The sequence below is a fragment of the Motacilla alba genome, chromosome 3, assembly GCF_015832195.1.
Source record: "Motacilla alba alba isolate MOTALB_02 chromosome 3, Motacilla_alba_V1.0_pri, whole genome shotgun sequence".
Taxonomy (NCBI): domain Eukaryota; kingdom Metazoa; phylum Chordata; class Aves; order Passeriformes; family Motacillidae; genus Motacilla; species Motacilla alba.
In genome coordinates this window covers 60,298,346-60,323,526 of record NC_052018.1, presented here as the reverse complement: position 1 = coordinate 60,323,526, position 25,181 = coordinate 60,298,346, and the positions used below count along the sequence as shown (strand labels likewise).

The 25,181-nt window shown below is 41.0% G+C and overlaps 1 long non-coding RNA gene across 2 annotated transcripts; it reads left to right on the top strand.

The window, feature by feature from the left end:
* Positions 1-1,430: 1,430 nt before the first annotated feature.
* LOC119699252 lies at positions 1,431-14,921 on the top strand. 2 transcript variants are annotated; one of them, XR_005256374.1, is made up of 5 exons: positions 1,431-4,037; positions 4,133-4,221; positions 13,034-13,075; positions 13,675-13,825; positions 14,072-14,921. It is a non-coding gene; the product is annotated as an uncharacterized LOC119699252 (long non-coding RNA). The 2 variants fall into 2 exon arrangements; XR_005256373.1 differs by having other exon boundaries at positions 1,431-4,221.
* The last annotated feature ends 10,260 nt before the right edge of the window (positions 14,922-25,181 follow it).

Genomic DNA, 25,181 nt, shown 5'->3' with positions numbered 1-25,181 from the left:
AACACATGGATGACAATGGAAGGTCAACTACCTAAATTAGCTATATACCTCTTCTAGGTTTGTGCTCATGGAAGGTACCAGATTAACAGCCTAGGAGAATGAAGGGCTTATTTTATTGTCAGAACTGGTACAATAATGGGATCTTTCCCACACCTTACTTTACTCGTCACTGCCTCAAACCATTTTTCAGAATAGACCACAATTACACCTGGAACCTGCATAGACTTGTGTTCTTAAATTTATTTGTAGAATAATTTAGTACTAAGTCATTAGTACTAAGAGGCTGTGGAGACCTGAGAGGCTGTGGAGGCTGAGCTATCTGCTGAGAATGCTAAGAAAGTTGTGAATTATTCAATTTTTATGTGAATACTTGTGAAATACTACTGGAACATTTCATATAAGCCAACATTCAGCAGATTACCTGCATCCATTCTGGCCTAGATTTGATCTATGAATGAATGGCTCTCAAGCCCTTAAAAATGCCCTGGGCAATCCTGTTCTATTATCTCCACCATTGTTTTTCCATCCAGATACCAGAGGGATGAGCACAATCAGCAGAGAAAATGAAAATCAAATTGCCTACCAAGAGCTGACCATATGGGGCAGCTGGTTGCTGCTTCCCAACCCCCTGCCTGATGTCTCTTCCCTGCCTCCGATGATGTGCTACTGAGTGCTAGTCAGTCCCCGTCACCCCTTCCAAATCTGTTTTTATGCTGCAGACAACCAAATTTCCTCAGGTTTTGTGTTTTCTGAGAATGTATCCTGCTTTCCCTCCAGTTTTCTTGTTTCTCTGCAGACTAAAACTGTTTGGTGTGCTCTGCTCCCCACCCCCCCCCCCCCCCCGCCTACTTCTGCTCCTTTGAATATGAACACTGGGCCTAGAAATAAGGAAAGGAGGCCAAGAGGAAAATGTGTCTCACTGAGACTTGCCAGATATCCAAGTTGCATGTGGAGAGACAGAGTTTCAGCTCATGTGTCTGGCTCGGACAGCAGCGTAGACCATTGAACATCCTGTTGTCTGTCTTGCACTGTCCTGACAGCACAACTCCTCACACTGATACCTGGAGGGGCTAGGGGGGAAGGGAGGTGTTGGAGTAGTTGGGGTTACTCCCATGTTGAGCTGAGATAGATCTGGTGGGTTATTGGTGATTTCTGTGCCCAGGGAGGCATTTCATGCTACACCATAAGAATGAGGACACTGGGAGGAGGAGAGAGGTCTGCAATCAAATGCTATCACCTGTCATGTAGAGGAGCACAGTGCAGGTTTCCTCCTGCCAGCTTGTCCCCTTAGAGTCTCTGGCCCTTGGTTTCTGCAGGGTTCTGCAACAGTGGTGGTAAGTTATTATTATTATTATTATTATTATTATTATTATTATTATTATTATTATTAGCTTTTTGCTTCATGACAGTTCACATGGCCCAGTAAAAACTGGATCCCACTGTGCTTGGCACTGTGTGAACTGTGTTACTGCGTCCTGCCACCCGAGGAATTTGCAGTCTAAATAGGCACGGCCAAAAAGGTGAGACAGAGGCAAACAGGAAAAACCCCAGCCAACTACTGAAAAAATATCCCCACGTGTTGACTTACAGGCTGACTGTTTTTTGACAGTTCCAGAATAGGTACAGTTTAAAATACCTGTGTTGCTAAATAAAAACACTCTCCTCCCCCAGGCAGATTAAACAAAATTAACAGAAAAAGTGCCGAGGTGTGTCTGCCACAGTACCTTAACACATTTCTCTGTGCTTCGTTGTTCTCAGTCTTTGTTCTCAAATCGTGGAGCACACAGATTGTGTAATACCTCTATTCTGGGACACCTAGGTTAGCACAGTTACTCTCAGCGGGGTGAAGGAGGAACTCTGCGGTGGCTTTAGCTGAAAGTGTTTTACTTCTTGTGGTTTGTGTCTTGACTTTCAGTAATCTTGAGAATTTGAGGACATGTATACATTTATCAGTCTGACAGTTTTGAAAATGCAAGTGTTCTAAATGTTAATAATCTTTTTTATGTATATGTTTGATCTGTAATTTATTTTGTACAATAGAAATATTTTTACAGCACTTGCTATACAAGCACCACCTTATTCTACTGACTGTGGATAGAAGATAGATGATAGCAGCATGTGCTTCCAAGCGAAAAAAAAGAAGGAAAAAAAATAAACTTGCTATTACATTAATAGCATCCTGTGACAGAATCATAAAAAGTTTGTGCATTGGCTCAGCACCTCTCTGCCTGGAATGTCAAGGCTCCTGGTTTTTCCTGTGCTCTGGTGAGGAAGCCGTGGAGACACAGAAGAGCAATTCCAGATTCTGTGCTGCGAATGCTTTCCTTTCTCACCGGCTGGCTACGTCCATGCGTGCAGAGCTTTTGATTAGATCTGCTGTTTTGCCCATGGCAATCTTCCCTGCAAACGTCCTTCATCTATACATCATTTGAGCATCTATACATGATAAGATTGCCACCTTTTATTACACTAAAACCAGGAATTTTCTTCTCAATAAGCTTTGCTCCTTCCTCAGCTCTCCAACCACCCCTAAGGGAAGTGAGAAGGACAGAAAAACTTTGAAAAACCTTTCACCTCTTTGTTCTCCTTGGAAGAATGTGGGAAGACTTTTTGTAAAATCCAAGGTAGACATTCATAAAAGGGGACTTGCCTGGGTGGCATAAAAGTGGGAAACTTGGTAAAGTAGGCACACGTAAATACACACAAATTACTTACCTGATAAATTCACATTTTTTTTTCTCTTCAAGGAAAATTATATCCATGTATTTCTTAGCTTACATCTCACTTTCAGTCTTTGTTTCCCCTGCTACTTTTAACACCAGGGTCTCAGAGCATTACAATGCCTTTCAACATTAAAATCTTCCTTTTTCAGTGTGAATAGATTTGTACTGCAACTAGGCAAGTTCTAGTATATTATATGAGAATGAATAAAGATATTAGCGTACAGAAAATGTGAAAAGAGAAAGGGAGTAGACATGAATAAGCAAATAAGTAACTTAATCACATTTTCTTTTGAATGTACAAAATATACTGAGGATCAAATCACTAAAAAAGCATGTCTGCTGAAAAAGAAGTGGGCTTTGTATAAAGCAGATCACGCATCTGTTTGTCTCTCAGTACTTTCAATAGTCAATGCATGCAGTCACTTTTCTTTTACTCTACAATTAGACTTTGGACTAGGACAGAAGTATATGTGATATACATTTCCTTGAGAAATACTTCTGTATGTCAGAAATAAACTCTTAGGCCAGGTATGAGTTCACAATTGTTCTCTATAGTTTGTCATTGAGTGCTTTACTTGCTCAAGTTTCAAATGCTTTGTTTGGTGGGCCTTCATCATTCATTCTTCATTTGAAAATTACCTGCTAGACTGAATCATGTGGTTTCTGAGAAATTCTCTGATACTTTGTCCAAATTTTGTTCTTCTTTACATTTAGCTGTACCCACTGCATGTTAGCATTCAAGAAATTCCTTTCCATTCTCTCTGTTCATCACTCATATATTTCTAGACAGTAGGTGTTTTGCCCCTATGTCGTGGTTTAACCTGACAAGCCGCTACACACCAGACAGCCGTTCACTCACTTCCCCTGTCCCAGCAGGATGGAGGAGACAACTTAAAAAAAAAAAAAAGAAAAAAGTCCAGCTCTAGGGTTTAGATAAAGACAGTTTAATAGGACAGAAAAGGATGGGAAAATAACATTGTTGTTAATAATGGAATTAGAATATGCAGGCGATGCACAATGTGGTTGCTCACTGCGCATTGACCAGTTCCGGAGCAGTGGCCCCCAGCTATGTTTCCTCCTAGTCTATGTGCTGAGCATGACACCATATGGTTCGAAATACCCCTTTGTCCAGTTGGGGTCAGCTGTCCTGGCTGAAACCCTTCCCAACTTCTTGTGCACCCCTCTCTATTTACTTGCTGGCAGGGCAGCATGAGATGGAAAAGTCTTTGACCACTGTTTGGCAACAACTGAAACAACAGTGTGTTACCAACATGATTGTCCTAAATCCAAAACACAGGACTACTCCAGGTGCTGGTAAGAAAATTAACTATATTCCAACTAATACCAGGATAACTTGTTACCTAGATTAATAAATCTTGCCTAATCAGTTTTGTTGTTCTTCTCTGAAGTACTTTTCAGCATACTAGCATCCTTCTGTTATGGAGGTATCTAGAAGTGGATGCAGTATTCTGCAGAAATCTTCCCAGATGCATAGACAGTAAGTTTCCTCTTCTGACACTATTCTACTGCATATGCAGCCTAAAATTGCATCAGTCTTTTAAAATGATATATCTCCTTGAGAACTCATATTCAATTTGTTGTTTGCTGTCACACATAGGTATCTTGCCATGCAGATGCTTTCCAGGTTTTGCTTTCTCATGGACTCTTCATATTTCTGATTATCTTTCCTCAGTATATTAGTCTACATTTTTCCACATTGAATCTCATTTTATTGCCTGTCTACATATCTAACCTTGTTAGTTTCCATTTATACTATTGCTATCCTCTCTGACATTTGCAAGCCTCCTGGTTTATTGTCATTTGTGAATTTCATTAATGTGCTATTTACCTCCTTTTCCAGATCATTAATTGAGATATTAAATAAGAACATACCAAAAACACCCCTGCAGCAAACCGGCTCAGTACCTCACCTCCCATCATTACCTGCTGCTTACACTCCTTTGACCACCTTTTCCATCCAGGTCACAGGACTCAGATTCAAGTCAATTTCAATTAGATTTTTCTAAGAGATTAATTTCAGTTTTTAAAGTGTTTATAGGATTTAGCTCCACGACCTTTTCTCCTTTTTCTTCATTGCACAGGTGGGACTGATTCTCCTTCCCTGTGTTTCCATAGATATCAGTAATGAATTAGACAGTGATATGGAAGGGAGCGGGGAGGGGGGGTATGCATGAATGGCTGCCTTTGACTGATTAAACCAGAACGCAAAATTTTCTCTAGTCTTTGTATTTTAATTTTTATTGATGCTCTTTAAAATTGTCATAATGTACCTTTTGTTGTATCCTAATGGGTGATATTTTGTTGCTTTTCTCACACTTATGTTTGTAAAAAACCACTCGTATTTCCCTTATTTACTTTGGTTATCTGTTAAGCACTTTATGTTATGATGATGTGCTCTTCCTTTCTCTGCAGACTTCATGTAGCTTTGAGCATCAGAAACTGGCTGTATCTCTATGATGTAGATAAAATAAACCCAGTGAATCAGTTAATTTTTATTTTCATTATTTTATGATGAAAGATCACACAGTACAGAGTGTTCTTAAAACTGCTTCTAAAGTAATTTTTCCTCACCTCTCCTTCAAGCAACATGACTGAAAGCCCACTGGAGTGGGAAGAGAGTCACTCACTTCAGTGAGCTTGGGGTCAGTTCCTTAAGCCCCCTGCACTCTCCTGGTGCAATTGCACTCTCCTGGTGCAATTGCAACACCGAGATAGAGAGGAGGCCGACAGAACTACTTCTGAGGTGTTTTCCATGTGTATTGCATCTGGTGTGATCTCCCTGGCAGCCATGTTCCCAGGTGCTGCTCTGTATTTCATTGGAGCAGCTGGCCAAAACAGATGTGTGTTACCAACAAGTGATTTGGAGAAGCAGCTTTTTGCTGTTATTTAAGGATTGGTGTCAAAACTGTGCTGCCGTAGTAATGTTCTAAAAGCTGCGCGGTTCAGTAATGCCATTGTGAATTTACCACTTACTGATTGCCTGTAAACAACATTTAATGGTCAGACAGGTTTTGGCAGTAAGGGTTGTGGAGAGAAGTGCAAGAGGCAAGAATAACGAGAAATCCTGTGAAAAATGTTCTCCCTCTTGTTTCTTTCCCTGGATCTGCTTTTTGTCTGATGAGCAATGGAGAAATTAGCCACAGAAAAGAATGCCTCGCATAGAGACAAGGCACCCTAAAAATCCCAGCATCTCCTGAGGTTTCTCCAAATTCCACTACCATCTTCCCAGTTTTCTCACTGCTGCTGCTTTTCCTTCATTTTCTGTTCTTAACCACTCCTTCTTGTCCCTTTGCTCTTATTGCCATGACCCTGCGGTGTCCTTATGTCAGAAGAAAGCCTTCTGCAACTGGCTTTTAGAAAAGGTAGCCTCCGATTGCAAAAATTGTATTTTAACAGAGGAGTAGGTATGAATCCACAGTTAGGGCCATAACTTGATAGAAAAAACAAATTATACTTGGAAAAATTATTCTGGGACTGTGGAGTCAGGCATATCTAAATATCTTGGAAAAGATATTTCTTGGCTTGGAAGAGGCAAGATTTGGTTACTCCTGTCTGCTTTGGAGATGTTGAATTTTCTGAAATTGGTCTCAGTCACCTTCATTAATAGAAGAGGCAAATCTGTGACTTACCTTTTATTGACTGGTATGAAAAGATCCATAATGACACTGGACAATTACAGTTTTGAGGGAAGGAAGCTATGAGGTCTGGTAACGTATATATGATGTGTGCTGATTTCTGTTTTTGTCTATATGTATAAGATCCTGGTCTGATCTTAAAGAATGTACTTGTCACAGTTCCCCCATCTGGAAACTCAGATAACCATACTCTCTGTCTCTCTCCAGGACTATAGAAGACCTAGAGCTAGGCAGATTTTCTGACATGAAGCTATGGAAATAAATAATACTGCCATTATTCTTGTTGAATGCTTTTGAACACTGTCTATCTTTCATAATTCTGTCAGTGGCATCTGATTTAACAGCTGCTGAGTGTCCACGGCTTGTGTTGAGTTCAGCTGGAGCTGAGGGGCTGAGCACTGATCTAATTCACAACCAGGCAATGGAAAGGCATCCAAAATGCTTTTTCTGCTGTGCTGCTCCATAGGCGTACATTATGCAGTCCAAAATTTTTTCACCTCAGCTTTTTAAAAGCTAGTAACTGTACAAGCTCTAAACAAAGATGTGGACTATGATCCTTTAAAATGTTTGTTGTAAAGCATTTTTCTTTTTTTTTTGTTAAACTAAACACCTGTATTTTGGGTGAGATGTGGAATAATGTTAGAGTCCAATGGGAGGATAGCTTGAGGTAGGAAGGGGTGAAAGTGATAGCTTGGTCACTAAGTAGTAAATCTCTACTAATCTTCAAAGCAAGATATAACTCAGGATTTTTCTTCTGTTTCTTTCCAAGCGAAGGCCATTGTGTTTCCATCCTTGGCTGTGTCAGCAGTGATAGCCCTTTTTTCCAGCATTGATTGTTGACTTCCCCTGACACCATATCACAACCCATTAGTGCTGAAAACTGACAAGCCCAGCTGCAACAGCAAAATGGCAAGTTTAAAAGAAAATATACAAGGGACAGGCACAGAATGCTATTAGTATGAAAAAGTAGTTGTTTTTTGTCTTACCTCTGTAAAGGTCAAGAGTGCAAACGTTTTTCTCTTGCTAACAACAGCTTGTGTATATTTTGAACTAACAAAGCTATTCTCTCTCTCTCTCTGTTTTTGTGGATTTTTTTTTTAAATTCAAGCTGTATGTGGGTTTTACAGAAGCAACCATGTTAAGATGAGTGAAAAAGATTCCTTCCTTTAGGAAGCTCACAGGGAGTGTTATGCTTATACATATGTATGGGTGTGAGGGTTTTTGTAAGGCAGAGACATTTCAGAGAAATTAATGGCTCAGCAGTTTCTAGGCACTGAGATCCCATCACCAAGCTTTTGTGTTGAAAAGTGGGATTTCTTTTTTCTTTTTTTTTTCTTTTTTCTTTTTTCTATTTTTCTTTTTTCTTTTTCTCTTTTTCTCTTTCTTTCTCTCTCTCTCTCTCTTTTCTCTTTTTTCTCTTTCTTTCTTTCTCTCTTTCTCTCTTGTCTCTTTCTCTTTTCTTCTGGAATTGTATGGTGGTGTCAGCACTCTGGAGGGTAGAGTAACAGTAATGGCAAATGTTCCTTCTGATTGTACAGATGATTTCCTGGGGGAAGAAAGCAACAGCCTTCATTGTCCCAGTGCTGTGTACTTGGAGAGATAATGGGGCTTGAGCAAGGGCAGGTAACTCTTCAAAACCTTATAGTGCCAAGGTCCCCATTTGATATCAGTTGAAAGGCAGAGTGTACGCTTTGCTCTGTCAAAGCCCAGGGGAGACTGGAACACAAGTAGAGACCAAAAGCTCTCTTGGCACCCACATTTGTTGCAAATGATTATGTAGCAGCAGCAGCAAAGGAGCAACAGTGAAAAACTGGTGAAATACATTAAAATTTTTTGTCTTTTGAGGAGCAGCCTAGAGAGGTAGGTTTGTTCAGTCTCAACAGGAAGAGGCTCATGGAGACCTGATCACTCTCTACAACTTCCTGAAAGGAGGTTCTAGCCAGATCAGGGCTGTTCTCTCCTGATGTGCCTGCAGTGAGAGGACTGGAGGAAACAGCCTTGAACTGAGGCAGGGGAGATTCAGATTAGATATCAGACAAATTTTTTCACCATTAGGATGGTCAGGGATTGGAATAGGTTGCCCAGGGAGGTGGTGGAGTCACAATCCCTGAAAGTATTAATGAGGCATCTGGATCTGGTGCTGGATGATGTGATTTAGGGGTTGCAGTGGAAGTGTTGGGTGCTTGGCTGGACTGGGAGATCTTGAAGGTCTCTTCCAACCTTGATTATTCAATGATTTTATAAAAATTAAAAAAAAAAAAAAAAGGAAAACACAAAGACTGAAGGTCAAATTAAGTAAAAAAGCCCAAAATTTATTTGGAATCCTGTAGAGCAGTGAGGATACAAAAGAACTTGAGTTAACAAGGTAATGTATTTGTTTTTGAACAAGTGGGGATTATTTAGACTTGGTTTTGCAAATTGATAGCTATGCACACAAAGGACATTAATCTCAAGTAATTTATTTAGACAATTCTGTTATCACGAACATGAGTTCTTTCAAACTTGTATCTATGGGCATTCCTGTGGCAGTAGCTGGTTGATCCCACATTTTGCTCAAATGTTGCAAAGCAACGGTTTCTGCCCCAAAGTGCTTGCAGCGAAAAAAACCCTACTCATCAAATAAAGGAAATGATACTTAGTTTTATTGGTGGAAAGCTAAGTCTTACAAACCAAGTGACCTATCCAAGGTTATACTGTGCACCTGTTCTGAAGACTGATTGCTATGTGCTAAAGTATGGATTTACAAGGTCCAGCCTATTCTGTTAGATTTCTGGGTGATTCTCTAAGCATCTATTAAAATGCTCCTGTACAATGTAGCTCAAAGTGAAGTGCATGGGTAGAGAGTGACCACCTCAGAACATACAATTAAGGCAGAGTAGCTAAAACTGAGTTGGTTGATATCCTGCTTTCTCATCTTCTTTCTCATTTATTTAAGCCATGGGTTAGTGACTGAGGATGAGCTGAGCTTCATTCCCTCTTTTTTCATTGCTAGAGAACTAGACTGCATTTGAAGCTTCCTTGTTTTTGCTTTCTCTTGTGCTTGCTTGACCAATCCAAGAACTTGAAGATCTCAGACATGTTTATGAAATTTTGTTTTAATGCATTAGGATTTAGGTCTAGTTTATCCTCACATGTTAGCTACAGTTTTAATTGTGGATCAGATTCCAGAGGGATGCTTACCAACGTTTATTTTTATGGGTTGGGTCAGGTAATGCAGAATGATCCTATGCTGAATTATAGTAATGAGGAAGCTTTATTATGGCAGTCCTACTCTAGTAATTCATGGGCAGCCTACTCCAAATAGCCAAAATTTTTGTAAACACTCAAGTATCCAAAAATCTGACTTCCTCCTTATTTATACTAAAGCCATGACAGCTGTAATAAATCAGGCTTCAAATGTCCTTGGAGTAGTTACCTCTCACAAAGAAAGAAAAAAGGATAACTTCAAGTAAGACAGATGAAGACATGATTGCACTGAGTTAGTACTTGTCTGCTTAATGTACCTAGCTAATCCAGTTGTCTGGGTCTGAATACAGAGCCTGCTGCTAGTTTTTTCAAAATGAAGAGCAAAGTTTACTTCATGACTTTGGACACAGATGACCTCATTTCTGAGATTTTATATTAATATTCAGTCATCCCTTGTCAACTTTACAAAGCAAAAGTGGGTCTAGTGGCAGAAAAGCATGGAAGGAAGGCTTCCCATCATTAGGGTTAGGCTGAAAGGCATTTCTTTGTGTTATTCAAGGTTCTGTATTTTCACTGAAGTTCATGTCTCAGTGAGTCAGTCCAAAAACAGTATTTAGTGAGATTTCATCTGTCTGGTTAATCATTAGTTTAAACTGTTGTAAAGCTACCATGGTTAACTTTAATAAAAACAAGAGACAAAGCCAGACGAAATGGAAAATAAATGTAAATTAGTTTACATGTAAACTAATGCTTATAGAAGAGTATCTATCTGTGTTATACATGATGGTTGGTTTTGGGTTGGTCTTGACTATAACTGTGGATGGCACTGAGACCTGGATGTAGAGGCAGAGTTTATGTGTTTACAGGCAAATAGTTAAGTGCAGGTTGAACTTGACTTGTGCCGTGCTGGCTCCTTCATCTTCTGGGCATCTCTGTGAAAGCCTGCCATGCAGTTTGCCAGCTGTCGATAACCCTGAGCAGTCTCAGTCAGCCGTACTCCACTTTGACAGGTGTCTAAAATCTCAGTTATCTGAGCTGCTCTGTTCTGTGCACTCCTTTTGTGCCTTCTGAGATAGCATGGGAGAGAGTAACAGTGCAGACTAAGTGATCCACACTGTTTCATATATTGAAAGGAAACTGGATATCATGGAAGTTGTTGCTAGAAGTGTACTGTTTCTCTTTAATCTGTCCTCCCAGTGCTAAAATAGACACTAAATGAGCAAACAAAATATCTGTGTCTGTGAAAAGCATCTGGAACTGTGCTGTACCTTGTTTTTCGTAAGACTATTAACAAGGGCTATCACTTTAAAGGGTGCTTAAAAACTCACTCTTTAGCTTTAATAAGAATTTTCAGAACTTCCCTAGGCAGCAGACACTTTAGGTGTGAGGCAAAACAATAAAAGATGATAATTTATTTAATTCAGTTTCAACTCTCCCGACCTCCTTTCCCCCAAATGCAGAGTGGGTATCCCTCACCAACTAAATATGTCTTTTATTTGTTTTCAGTGCTGTCTGGGCAGAGGGGCCATGTGGGAAATGCCTACCATTATGAGAGGGACTAAATTTGGTGGGAAAACAAGTCTTTCTGTTCTTTAAAGGAATTTGCCTCCTCCAGAAATTACCTGGAGAGGAGAGTAATGGTAGCAGCCAGATGTCATGGTAGCATAAAGGAGGGAAACTAGATTGCTGGAAAATCTTGCAAAGCAGTTAACATGCTGAATTCTTTGAACAATAGGTATCATCTCTCAGAATAAGCTGGACTCTGATTCAGGTACTGAATTAAGTGAATGTTTTTTAAAATTCACTCAGCCTACTGAGCTTTATTGGAAACCTGTCTCTTATTTTGGTGTGTGAGATTTGAGCTCTTTTGAGACTCTGTCTCAGAATAACCTGAGAGACTCTTAGACTTGACTTCTCCGGTCCTTTCATGGTTTTCTAGAATTTTGCTATGAAAAGTATCCCTTGGAAATGCCTTCTTTTCTGCTTAGGATACACATTTTTCCTCTTAATATCAGTGACATATACAAATGCATAGCAGAGGTTATATGTGAAGGTATTTTGTCTCTGAAGGAGAAAGGCAGCTTACAGGTGCGATGGGGTGAGCAGCACCAGCTGATGTGGGAGGGAGTGAAGTCATGTCCCATTTCTGTTCCCTTTGAGAAGAGCAGCCCTTCAGGGTGCTTGCACTTCCTCACTGAGTGTGCCGAGCTGGCAGGCAATGACAGAATGGAGACACCTCAAGTAGCTTTTAGACTGTTATTTTGGTTGCAAGGAGTAGTCTGGTTGTGACAATTCAGAGCTCAGTAAAAACAGCTGATTTATTTGGCAACCCAGCTCCTGTGTCTTGATGATACCCTAGAACACACTCATTGCCTGCGGAGATCTAGGATTCTTGTTTCCCTTCTCCTGTGAAGAACCAGGATTTGGCCACTTTTGTGCAAGACAGTTACTTTTGTAGTAGTGACCTGTGAGTTAGTTGTTTTATATCATGTTTGGGCAACTAAATAATTAGACTTCTTTGGAAAATGCTGAGTCTACAACAGCTCCCAGTGAAGTGAAGAGAATTACAGACTACTCAGCAATCTGGAAAACGAGACCTATTACTTATTAAATATGGAGCTGGGAAGATAATTTATGCTGTTCATTTTTTAAAATTTGAAGCTTCATAAACTACAGCTTAAATTAAGACTCTACACATACAATATTGCTAAAGGTCTGGTAAATGACAAGTAATTCTTTCTATAAGTGATGATCAATTGGTTACAATGTCCAGAAAGTTTAGGGTTTATTTTAATACCTCCTAAAATTACTTATACTATACCCATTTGTGTACCTTTAATGTACCTTTGACCTCTGTAACCTGAAAGTATTGTTCTTTTGTCAATTTAATATCTCCAGAACATTATGTGTGGTCATGATATATTTGTAGAAGGGATTCTTTTGTTGAAATGTCTGCTGGCTTAAGTCAGCTGGGGCTGACTTAAATCCAGCACAAGAATCTCAGTTTGGGGACCCAAAGAATGGGGCACTGTAGTCTTGTGGATAGCTTAACCAGGCAGGGAGTGGAAGCAGGTTCCCTGAATAGCCTTCCTTTGTCCACCATCACGAAATCAAAAAGCAAATCTTTTGAAAAACATCAGGCAGTAATTCCCCTGGGGCTTTCCTAAACTCATCCATCATGGGGAAAATCTAATTTTCCTTCTTTCTCTATTGTACTCCAAGAAGCCTTGTGACCAGTTAGGTCATTTTAGCTTTAAACATTAACTTCGATAAGACATTTTCAATTAGTAGAGTCTTTTCAAAAATTAGACCATAATCTTACACTCATGCCCTAGGAATTATGATGCATTCTTCTTGTTAAATGTTAATGATTTCTGAGTGAAAAGTATTTTGTTTATGATACTACTGTTGAATAATAATAATAACTAGTAGTAATGTTGTAACAGTTTTGGTTTTTTTTTGGTCTAGGAGACTTCCACCAGAGAGTTGACTTGAAACTGTTTTACTCTGGTAAAGTTTACTTTTACCTGTATTTATATGTTATTAAAGTGTCAGGCCTAGTGTTTTGGTTAGGCTATATCCCTGTTACACCCAACTATTAAAATGTCCATTTATTAATTCATTAATTTCATGACTCATTCCAAAATGTTCTACAAAGATATTTTGCCAACTCTGTTTACATAAATTCCCCATTGTACTTTGCATTTTTATTAAATAGAATTGGTGTTTGAAATAGCTTGTAAATTGACAGGATACAAATTAGTGGAAAAGCAGACATTAAAGAGTCAGTGATGTCTCTGGGTGAGCTTTGGAAAACATTCTATTTAGAACCAATTGTATGGATGTATAATTTATTTTTCTGCTTTCCTCTTCCTACATTTGTTATAACTAGGGAAATTTGCATGAAAATTGGTTGTGGGTATATTTCAATGTTTACCTGTTTTGACTGTTTCTTTTGTATGTATCTGCTGTTTTAATGCTTGTCTTATGACATCACTGTTCATTGCCAGGGGACTGACAGTGATGTCACAGAAGTGATGGCTTGTAGGACTGAATGCTTCTTGAGACTGTGAATGACTATAAAACCCTTTTTTCTCTTGGGCCACCAGTTTTTGCTCGTTAATGGCTGTCATTTTCCTGTGGAGTCAAAACCATCGTGTCATGGCCAGTGCTTTTGCCTATGTGTCACCAAATGGCCACTCCTGACAACTTCACTGCAGAAAATCAAGTGTTCCTGATCAGAGGAGACCATGTTTCCTTGTAAGTCTTGGTCAGGACACAGATTTAATTGGGGATGAAGACTCCCCTGGGGTTTGTCTTGTGTTTTCTATATAAAATCTCTTCTTTGTCTAGATAGTCATCTCTGCCTCTCTTAATTCAAATCCAAAACCTTCCAGAAAAATTAAACTCATCTAGTCCAGTTTGGGCAGGGTGGGAAACTATGGCTCCATGTCAAGGAATAAACAGTAATGAGATTAACCATAAACATCTTTCTTGTGTTTATAGGTTTTTATGAATGAGAAGCAACAGAAACAGTGCAAGAAGAAAAGATCTATCTAAATACAGCATAATTTCCAAAATATTTCTGGAGTTATTGGAAGCTCCTCGAAAGCACCCCATGTCTTTTCCAGTAGTAGATGGACCACAAGAGAGGCAGCCCTTATGAAACCAACTTCCCCTAATTTATCCAGACTGTGGATCTGTTATATCTGTTTTATTGCTGGGCAGAAAATGGAAAGACAGTGAGCACTCCCTTCACTTTTTTTCCCCTTCATGCTCAAAATCGTCTCCCACACCTCGAGTCTCCTACTGAACTTGACCTAGCAGTCAAGTTGCAATCCCTCACCTCCAGCAAGCAGGAGGTGGCTGGGTTGCTCCTTTAGCAGTCCATGCTGGTAACAGCGCACCGCTGCTTGCCCTGCGGGGCTTCTTACAGAGCGACTCGAGCTGCTCTGGCCTCCCTCCGACGACTCGGTTTGTCATTTCTGTCAGTCTGTGGCACATACACACACATGCACAGCAGCTGCCAGTGGCCTCGGGGGCCTGGGATCCTTTTTTCTTTGAGCTCAGCTCTCCTGCACACCACTGGCTACATTGCAGTCTATTACCTGCAATAGGCTCTGACCTCTTTCTGAGCATTTTTAAACACCCTGCTGTAGAGCGCCACTGGCACGCAGGCAGTTGCCCTGTTTGCTGGTGTTTCTCCCCTGCTTTCAAATTACCTCTTCCAAGTCCATTTGGTATCAGTGGCTTGGGATTTTGTTCTTTTTTGAATGGCGATGGTTGTCTTTGATATCAGGATTTTAATTTTTTTACTCTGAAGGAAACAAAGATGCGCTTGTCCATTTTAAGTGTATTTGAATAATCGCGAAAAATAAAATGAAAAAATCAGGGCTCTGCTCTGCAAAGTAGTCTTCAATCCCCTGAAGAGTAACATGGCTCTTTCTGACTCCACACAGGCAGACAGGCCTAATTCAGCTGTCTGTTGCATGGTATGTTTAAGTGGTTTTGTAAAACAGTGTTCCCTAAATGTTGACAGTTTAATGGATTTCATTAGTGGCTGCCTACTGGCTGAGGCCTCAAACCTACCCCCACCAGGGTTAGCTCAGATGAGTTCAGACGTGGCTGTGTGGACGACCACCCTCATCCTGTCAGAGCTGCTCCAAGACCTGCATCTGGAGACCTGAAACAAGAGCAGGCATCTTCTGTGCCTCCTAATCCACAGCACAGTGTGGACTGTGGCTGGTGGGTGCATGTAGTCATGTGTCCTTCTCACTAGGCAGAAATATCTCCAGGGCTCCATCACACATCCAAAGACATGTGGGTCTTCTCAGGGTCTCTTTCCAGACTGCCGTGCAGGTGAACTTCCTCACCTTGAAAAGGTGAGGAAAGTCTTGAAAATTTTCACTGTCTTGGGGAATGAAGGAGTGTCTCTACTATGCCAAAACATGCTTGTGCTGCATCCCCCGTGCCTGTGAGACCTGTAGCTGCATAGAACATCTGGGGGCTCTCCAAGTCCAATTTCCATTAGCAAATAATGTTCATGATTTTGTTCCAGTCACTGCCTGTTAAGTTGAATAACATATGAAAGATAGCTTCATCAAGGTAAGTAATAGCTGAATTGAGTCTCTCTCTCTCTCTCTCTCTCTCTCTCTCTCTCTTTCCACTCTGTGAGGTCAGAGGAAGCTTGACTGCTTTGTCTGGAATGTGTGTTGGAGGGGAAACACTTTGAAGGGGAAAGCATTAAAACTAACAATATGAAATCTTGGAATAGACTATAATTTTATTCCTTTTTCTGAACAAAGCAAAGAAAAATAGCGTCTTAAGAAGCCATGAGTGTAACTGAAAGCCCATTTTAATGAAATCATTGCATGTTAAGCTGTTCCCAGACTGAAGAGGACACTCCAAAACTAGAAGAAGTAACTTTTTTCTGACATGTTGAAAATCTAGAGCATGACAGTCAGCTGTAACAATTACAAATTGAAGGCAAGTCATATAGTTAAAAATTAATTCCAGCATCTCTTCTGTGATGTGTAATGATTTCCTCAGATTTCTTTATTTGGGGGGCAGGTCTGAAAACCCCTGTGTTTAGTGCCTGTCCAAAGACGGTTTATTGCCTGCCCATCCTGAGAAGAACTGTGTGAGGTGCCTGTGTCTGGATTAGGCACTAGGGAAGAAGGGTGCAGTCTACCCATCACTTCAGCATTATAAGCATCAGGACTGCAGCTCAGCTGTGCCTTGTGACACACTAGCAATTTCCCTCTCGGGTTTTGGGTCCAGGTCTGTTCCCATGCCCAGTCCAGTTAGATGGTCCTCACACTTCTCAGATGATTTAGGTCGAGTTCATTCTTGTGTCTCTGCTCCCATGTGAATGCTGTGTTCTGGAGTAGGAGAGGGAAGGCACCTAAGGCCTGTCCATATGCAGCATACTCTTTGCCTGGCAGCTTTATCTGTCCTGCAGCTTTTGTGCACCTGCTGATGGTGCAGGTGAGGCAGTCGAAGAAGTGTTCATTCATTCTGTAGCCAACCCGACTATAGAGCTTTCTGGGACCCATTTTACTATTACCTGCATATTTAATGCACTTTTTTTCTCTTTTTGTTCTCCAGTAGCAGCTTTTTCAGGCATGGTTTTCTGTTAAAAGTAGGCAAGAGCAGTGAGACATATAAGCAGGTCTTTCATACTCCAGTAGAGGTCAGATACCTACCTACAGTAAAGGAGCTAATTCATTACAGCATGATAGATTATAACAGCTTATTTGGAGCCCTATTATATAAATCACTTAAATGTGTATTTACATAACATTCCTATTAATTACCACAACGACTGTAATGACTGTGAGCTGTTCTAGTTTATCTTGTAAATATGTATTTAAGCAATTCTGTTGCAGGTAATATTTAATCAATAGACCATAACAGATCATTAATCATGCCAAACCTTTGTGTAAAAAGTGAAATTCTGCTGGTGGAACATAATGGATCCTTTGGAGTACCATATAACATATTACACTACTCATATGAAAACTCTACAGTGCCACCAATGATACATGGTAGAAGCCTTAATGTGACCTCCTGTATGGTAGGTCTGTGTATTGACACATGGGCACATATTTTTCTTGAGGTAAAGAAGTCAAGAAGTAACTCAGCAGTGATTCGTTTGGACACTTGGTAGGAGCTGAAAAGACAAGCTCTGCAGGGATGCACCTGCCATATGTTTTCTTGGCCAAAAAGTTACTGGGTAAAAACATCTACGTGAAGTGCTTATATGTGTGCCAAGTGTCTGTTGTGTCTGAGCACCACACAAGAGTATTCTGCAGCACCAGTGATGGCAATGGCTCTGGAAGGAAGAGAAACATTTCTCTCATCCTTACTTTGGAAGTGGAGAAAATCCAGAGAGACAGAATATACGGAACACCCAGGACACAGACATGCAACAGAGGGGTCCCTGCTCTATTGCCATCAAGCAGATGACCATCAATTTACTTGAATGAAGGCGGGTAATGCTGCTGTCTTTATGGAAACTTACAACATTATCTCAGTGAAAGCATGCTTGTGTTCAGGAGCCAGTGTTTACATGGTAGTATTTTGGTGGTCTTCACAAGACAATTCAGGTGCAAAAAATTGAGATCATCATCAGGGACCCATTTTTTAAAATACTTGATGCACAGAGGAAATAGAAAAGAGAAAATAAAAACCTAAAGCACTTTAAAGAGCACCAATAAAAGTCCTAAGGGTTTTGTTTCCTTCATACACTACAGAAGACAATCCATGTCATCAGAAAGTAGAGAATTTAAGAACAAAATTTTGCTTACTTTACCTGTGCCAGCAGCCCAACTTGATTTTAAACAGACTGCTTGGGAGAGGGAGGTGAGCAGGATTTTCTGCAGAACTGAATTATCAAGTATCATAACTGCGCCACTGCGAATCCACATGATGTAGTTCATGCGTGCTTGCCAAACTGTCCTGGGAAGTTGGCCCTGAGCTCTAGCTGAAGTCATAGCTAACAGCTAACAGCCAAATTGTGGTCATGTGAGTTGGTCACTGGCATCATGCAGGACTACTGCACAGTTAAGGTGTACTATGCTGGTGCCCAGTCTGGGAATGCAATTCTAGAAACTTTTGTCTTATGTCCTGAGCATGCCGTGAAGTTTGTGCTGAACAACAGGAGGATTCATAGCTGAAATAGTAAGAAAGTCTTAGTTCAGGGCCATAACATATTGGCAAAGCTTTACAGGAAGTCTGTGCATCGTTGGCTCTGGCTAACTCCACCAATCTCTTGTTTTCATAAGCACTAAATTAACTTAATTTTTTAAAAAGGCTTTTATTAATGGTTCCTTTGGAGATTTTGCAATCTGTTGTCTAATGCAAGCTTTCATTAAGTTAAAAAAATTCTCTGCAATAATGTTCTCCTGTGTAATAACTAATCAATATATGCTAATCGTTTGCCAAATATATTTCTTACAGAGAAGTGGTTATGAATTTAGGTGACTGTCAAAAAGGAACAAAAACCCCCCAACAAGCAAACATAAAACCCCCCACCTTTAAAACCCTTCTTTAATTCCTTATCCACTGGTAGAAATACCAGTAGGTATTTCTATCTGTAAAAGATTAACCAGTTTTTTACTTTTGAAAATTAATGTACAAATTTTATTAGCTGGCATGAATATTCAATTCCAATTATTTTTTACAGCTAAGTTATAAACCTATAGAAAACATGGGAGGCCAGCTCAACCCTGAGTATAGTGGTGAAGCTGAGTGCTGCTGTAATAAAGTAATCTATTAAAAGGTTATCTTTCATATAAGATTGCTTTCCCTAAGCACCTAAGCATATTAACAACATCTGAAATGCACTTGTAATTATACACACCTCAGAAAAGATTTTAAATTGCCTTCTTTGTCCACACTTATAAAAACATCTCAGTCACTCTGTGATCTTATTTTACCTATGCACCTTAAACCTTGTAAAAGCAAAATGGAAGAAGCAATCACCCATCAGAGAATTGCTCATAGGTGAACTTTGGCCATCTCTAGTGGCATTAATTTTGCTCTCTGTGAACTGCACTTGACACCCTTGTAAGGTCTGGAGAATTCTTTCCGTCTCTGACTGGCCTACATGATTATTTGCTACTAATTTGTGCATCGAAGATGATGCACTGGGAAAAAATATAGTTAATTTAGTCTCTGAGGAACAGCTTTATGGCTAAACCCTGCAACTTTCTGGGAAAGACTGCTCTTTACCTTTTCAGGCAATGCCAGTGAAATCAGCAGTGTGCTTGGGAATGGAAGGAGTGGATACAGCAGCAAGGCAGGAAATGTGCTGCTTTAACCACACCAACTTCATTCGTGTTTGAACTCCAGCTGCCTTTTCCCTGTTTGCTGACCATACTCATGAATCTAAATGCCCTGCAACACTGTTGCTGTCATCTTTCCATATACTGCAGGAATATATTGTATATAACACAGTAAGAAACATGTATAACATAGTCTATAACCTATTTGTTCTGGTGTGGACCAGACACCAAGACCAGCAGAACAGTTTCTGTCAATCCCATACAGCAGAAAGAAGCACAGTGGTTTGAAAAAACACTGAGATTTTTAGACAAAAAGGTGGTGGGAGTACTGTTTAAAAGTTACTATGCCTCTTTGCCTTGTTAGAGATCTGATTTTGCTTTCCTACTCAGACAAAAATACCTTTGATTTTAAGCCCTTGTAGAAATTCCTTTTGAAAATTTTCAGCTGACTCCACTTGGCAGCTAGGTTTATGAAGGAACATTTTTATCTGTCTCCAGTCTTCTGGGGCTACTGGTTATTTGGTGAAGAGCATTTGAGCTAATGGAGCTCACTTGAATTCCCCTTAGGAATAAGATTCTTTCCTGAATAAGGACTGTGGGATCAGTTATTAGCTGTTCTGCTGAATAAACTGAATACCCATGGAGCTTTTTAGCTTCTCCTTTGTGAAACCCATGGCTTTTAGAAAGGTCTGTGATGGTTCTGGTGATTTTTATTGTGATAATACTCCTAAATGCTCAGGCACAGCTGAGAGCAGTACTAATATTCACCACATGCTACCTACAAAATTGCTATGGTGGAAGCATGGGGTCCTTGCCCTGAGCACTTCATGGTGTCAGGTTTTTCAAGATGATTCGTTGCAGAGTTCTACTTGCTGGATTTTATTTCTAAAATCACCTTATTTCCAAAAGTTAATTCTTACAATGGCATATCAGTTGTAAATGCTTATGTTACTGGGGTGTTTTATCATACTTAAGAGGACTTCATAGCATCTCCCTCGGTAATTTGATTAAATGAAAGTATTCGTTTCCTCCTCTGGAAGGGAGAAAGCTGTGCAGTTTGGGTCTAGCTGTAGCAAACTGATGAAAAACTTATATAGAACTTAATGGAAAAATCTGGCAGATTTAAAAGGAAAATGTCATCCACCACACAACCCTCTGCGATGATTCAAAACCAGATGAGAAGATACTAGCATAACTTCATACCTCTGTATTTTAGGAGCAATTTCTTAAAAGCTGAATATTGTCTTTTCTGTGAAATTTTTACCAGTATTGAGTCAAAAAGACCTATTTATAATACCTTTGGGTTTAACACTTTCCAGATCAAAGTTGGAGGAAAGAGTGATGAAAGGTGAAAGGATATGGGGAATCTGTTGCAATGGTGTATTCCTCTGTTGTATCGCAGACAGGAAGCATGATCATGCACAAAGCATTTCTGGGGTAGAAAACGTGTCTCCCGAGCTCTCCCCACTCCCAAAGGCTGGGTGGAAGAAATGCCTTTTCAGCGTTAAGGGAGGTGGATGTGGTGTCATTAGTTGTTTAGGTCAAGACTTGCCCTACTCAAGCCACACCTGTATGGTAGGTGAGACTGGATAAGATGGTCAGGTGGTCCTTTTCCTTTTTTGGCCTTCATGGTACAGGAAAATCCTGCAAATCATTTGCATAGAACAGTGTCAGCAGGTATGCTTTCATTTCTTAAGGCATTGTGTAAATTGTATAAAATCATATGCTGACTTACAAATGATGAAAGTATTAGGCCCATCTTCTACTGTGCTGATACAATGGAGGAATTAATTTTAAAAAAGTAATTCTGGTAAGCAAGCTGAAAGAGCACTAGAAAGGGCCTGCTATTTCAGACAGCACAGGAAAGTCACAGTGCTCTAAACTAACTTCCCTGAAGTGCAGAGCAAGGGTACAGATAACACAAAAATGTATTAGTTGCTTTTGTTGCAATATAAAAGACTGCAGCAAGGGATTAGATTTTTTTCTGTTCAGCAAAGGTGGGGACTGTGTTTCTCACACACTCTTCTTCTTTTGCTATATTTCAAAAATCTCAAGATACAGCAATTTGGCAGTGTCAGCAGTGTAGTTTGACATCATGCGGAGTGGCACAGCGCTGCCCCACAGAATGGCGTCCCAACGCCCTTTCAAGGCTGCCGCTTGCGAGCGCGATGTACGCTGAGAACATCTTTATGGGAACATTCAGGCAAACAAACACAGATGGCTGCAATTGCCCTCCCCCCTCCCCTTCCCCGGTGGGTAATCGGCACTAGTATTGAATTACATAATTATTAGGGGTAATACTGTATTATCAGGTCAGGCAAGTTCTCTTCGTGAAGGTTCACCTGGTAAGTACTGCATGGTGATAGATGAGTTTTGTGTTACTTCACATTGCTTGGGACTGGCGCCAACCAAATCACCTCCTGACTTGTGTACCAGGTAGTCAGTCACACCCAGGCTATCTAAAGCTGTGCTTGCCCGGGCCAGTCTTCTATGAAAACAGCTGGGAATCATGCCATATCAGCCGTGTTCCCGGGAAACGGCAGATGAAAGCGGCTAGGAGAGTTCAGCCGCGCTTTCAGTACCTGATGGTACTTCTGGCACCAGCAGGGAAAAAAAAGAGTGAGGGCCGGGAGGAGGCTGGGAGACGAGCGGACGAGCCTGCGGAGCAGCCGCGGTCCCAGCACGGCACAGCGGTTGGCTTTCAGCTGGGGCAGGGCTGGAGAGTGGGATGGTTCCCACAGCATCTCCCGGCTTCGGAAACACCTCCCCTTCCAGCACCGCGTGCGCCGCGCTGGCTCCGAGGGTACGGTCGGATGTTTGCTTGGGAAACAGCTGTGGTGGTTTAACAAGTTACTGCTTGATCAGCTATTTGTTCCCGCTCCCCTCTGCTGAGGTGCAGTAACCGAATCCGTGGGCTCTTTCAGGCTGCTGCAGGGTGGAGAGAAACAGGCTTTGCTTCAAGTGTTTGCAGGTACGGGCAGCTGCCGTGTCTGAGTCGTGGGGGCAGAGATAAAGAGTTAAGGGGCAGCAACTTTTTAAGCAGAGACAGCTGTCTCCTAAACGAATGTCTGACTGTGCCATAAAAGACACTCAACACCATTAAACATTGGGCTGTCAGCAATAATTACAGAATGTGTTCACACTGTTTAAAAAAGCAAAAACTACAGAGAGGAAGAGAAGTGACATGAAAATTTAAATGTGAAGAAACTAAATAACTACACTTGGAAAAATAAAGTGTTGCTTATGTGACTAGAGAGTGTTGTTTCAAAAAACCACAACTTCAGAACAAATTTTGCCAGTGAATCTTTCATGTAGGAAGTGGGAGTGATGTAGAAAAAAAAATGCTTGGCCCTTTTGCAGTTTGCCCCTTTCTTTCTCTCTCTTGGTCTTGAAAGGTAGGCAATCTCCACTGCAGTTTTGTAAAGCTGATAGTTTAATGTGTGCGAATATAAATATAGCCTCATCTGTCCACTTCAGTGCACATATTAGAAATTTCAAGGTAGATCTGAACAGTGGAAGCTAAAGAGTCTGAATTCATCAGTGATCTTCTAGTCAACACTTGCCATAGAAGAGTCACACTTTAGATGTGTTTTTTATACCTATGGTCATCCTAAATAATGTCTCTAAGGGCCTCCAGTCAAAATAAATGTGAGTTCTCAAGTGGTTTGTGCTAGGTGTTTGCTTTCATTGCAAAGTCAGCTCTGAGTTTCTTCATCCTTGTCATTTTGCCCTGACTGTGTAACTGCATCAATGGGAAGGTCTGATTGTAAGGTGCTTGCAGTGGACACAGGAGGGGGTGTCGTGCTGTAAATGTGCACTGTTTAAATGATAAGGTTTAAAATTGCTTCTGTCTCTCCAAAAACAATTATAATGCTCTACAGCATTCTAGTTCAGATAATAATAAAAAAATCCCCCCCCCCCCCCATTCCCAAATGTGCATGCAAAATATTATGGAAGGGCTATTAATATCCTTTGGTTTGCTTGCTGAAGTAGAAGCACTTAGAAACACTTTTTGAGCATTGAATTCTTGTGTTTCTGTCAGCCTTTTGTGGAGCCATTTGGAATCATCTGTGGCTGTGCATCTTGCCCAGCACCCTGGTGTTGGCACCTCTGTCACTTGCTGACACGTTCCAGCTGGTTTTTAACACATTCGCATGCACTTCAAGCAGACAACAGATACTCACTTCAGCTGCACTGTGCCAGGTGCCAGCACCAGGTATCCACTCTCTCTGTACAGAACACACCTGGAGCAGAGCAGCCATGCATTGGCAGGACTGACAGTGCAAGCTGTTACAAATGCTTCTGGCATTAAACCCTACGTGGGTACCCGCCTATGCCTGCCAGTGCCCTGCAGCCTCACATCATATCTTGCAAATAGTATGCAGACTCTCTGAAGACCTCTCTCAGAAGGACTCTTGGCTTTCCCTATGTGCAGCAGCAAGAATTTGGGAACAATTTCTTACTGCTCTTTGGAGCAGGATGTCGTCACTGAGCAATACGACTGATGGCTTCATGCAAATAATCTAGAAAGTGGTAAATCAGTTCATTAACCCATTTACAAATTTAATACATTACACAGGGAGCTGAACAAAACTTGGTAGCTCTGCTTATATCCCCTTTGCACCTGAGGAATTGCTGAGTGACAAAGTAAGCAACCTTTACTCTGTCCTTAGCAGGATACAACAACCATGGTCCTCACCAGAATCTGCAGCATAAGCCTTGCTCAGTAAGTTAGCTCTTGTGAATTTTTGTGCATAGGATGTCTAGCTGCAGGAGGATTTTACTTATGGAACTGGAGCATCATGTAGAAGTAGGTTGATCTTCCTGACCTAATAACACAGGTCTTGGAACCGAGGGTTATGTAGGGTCAGTCCTCCTGAATAGAGAGGTAAAAGAGGTAAAATATGTTGTTAATTCTCAAGTATTTAATCTGCTTTCTTCTGTGTTAATGCATCACAAGAAAACCCATGTCTCCCAAATGCCATCACTGTTTTCTTATGCAGGGTGGCTGGTTAAAATGTGGACCTGGAAAAGCACAATACCCCTATAGTGCTTGGTAGGCTCCTCTGCTAGCACTGACAGTAAAGGATATGCTGACTTCAGCGAGAGGTAGGACTGTTGGAACAGTTTTCCCTGGCTGTGCTTTAGTCATATGCATTTCCACATGCGGCAGGGTTAAAAGACTTATCGCCCTTCCTGACTCCGCTTCACCCCCGTGTTTGAGAGCAGTGGTGGGGGGCAGCGAGGGAAAAAGGAAGACATTAATACACAACGAGAAGCTGAAACCAAAAGGCCTGCCCGTGCTGCATGTTCCCACTTCTCGGCAACTGTGAGTCACACGCGTTAAACACATTTGTGCGCCGGTTGTGTGAGTTGTCCCTAGAATGCTTCAAACTTTTTATAGCTGCTCCCACTTGCTGCAGTGTCACCTGCTGGTGAGATCAAAGCACTCAATAGCACGCTCCCCCGCTCCATGCTCAACAAAGTCACCGGAGCCCTTGAAAACTCCTACAGATGTTTCCTCTCTGAAGACAAAAGGATATTTTTCTCCCCTCCCTTCCTCCTTCACACCAAAGAACAAATCCTATGCCTGGCTGAGTTTGTACCACCTCAGATTAATTGGCACTAATGCAAATGTTCGTGGCTGTGTGTGGGATGTTGCTGAGAGCATAATGGTTGTCGTATTTGCTTGCATGTGGTTACTCCACTTCAGCTGTGTAATTCATTGCTTTATAAAGTGCCTTACAATGCGCTACAGCACAGGAAGCTAATCATATGCCGTGGCAGACAATACAGCAGAGAGTCAGAGTTACTGCAGGTCTCCGAAG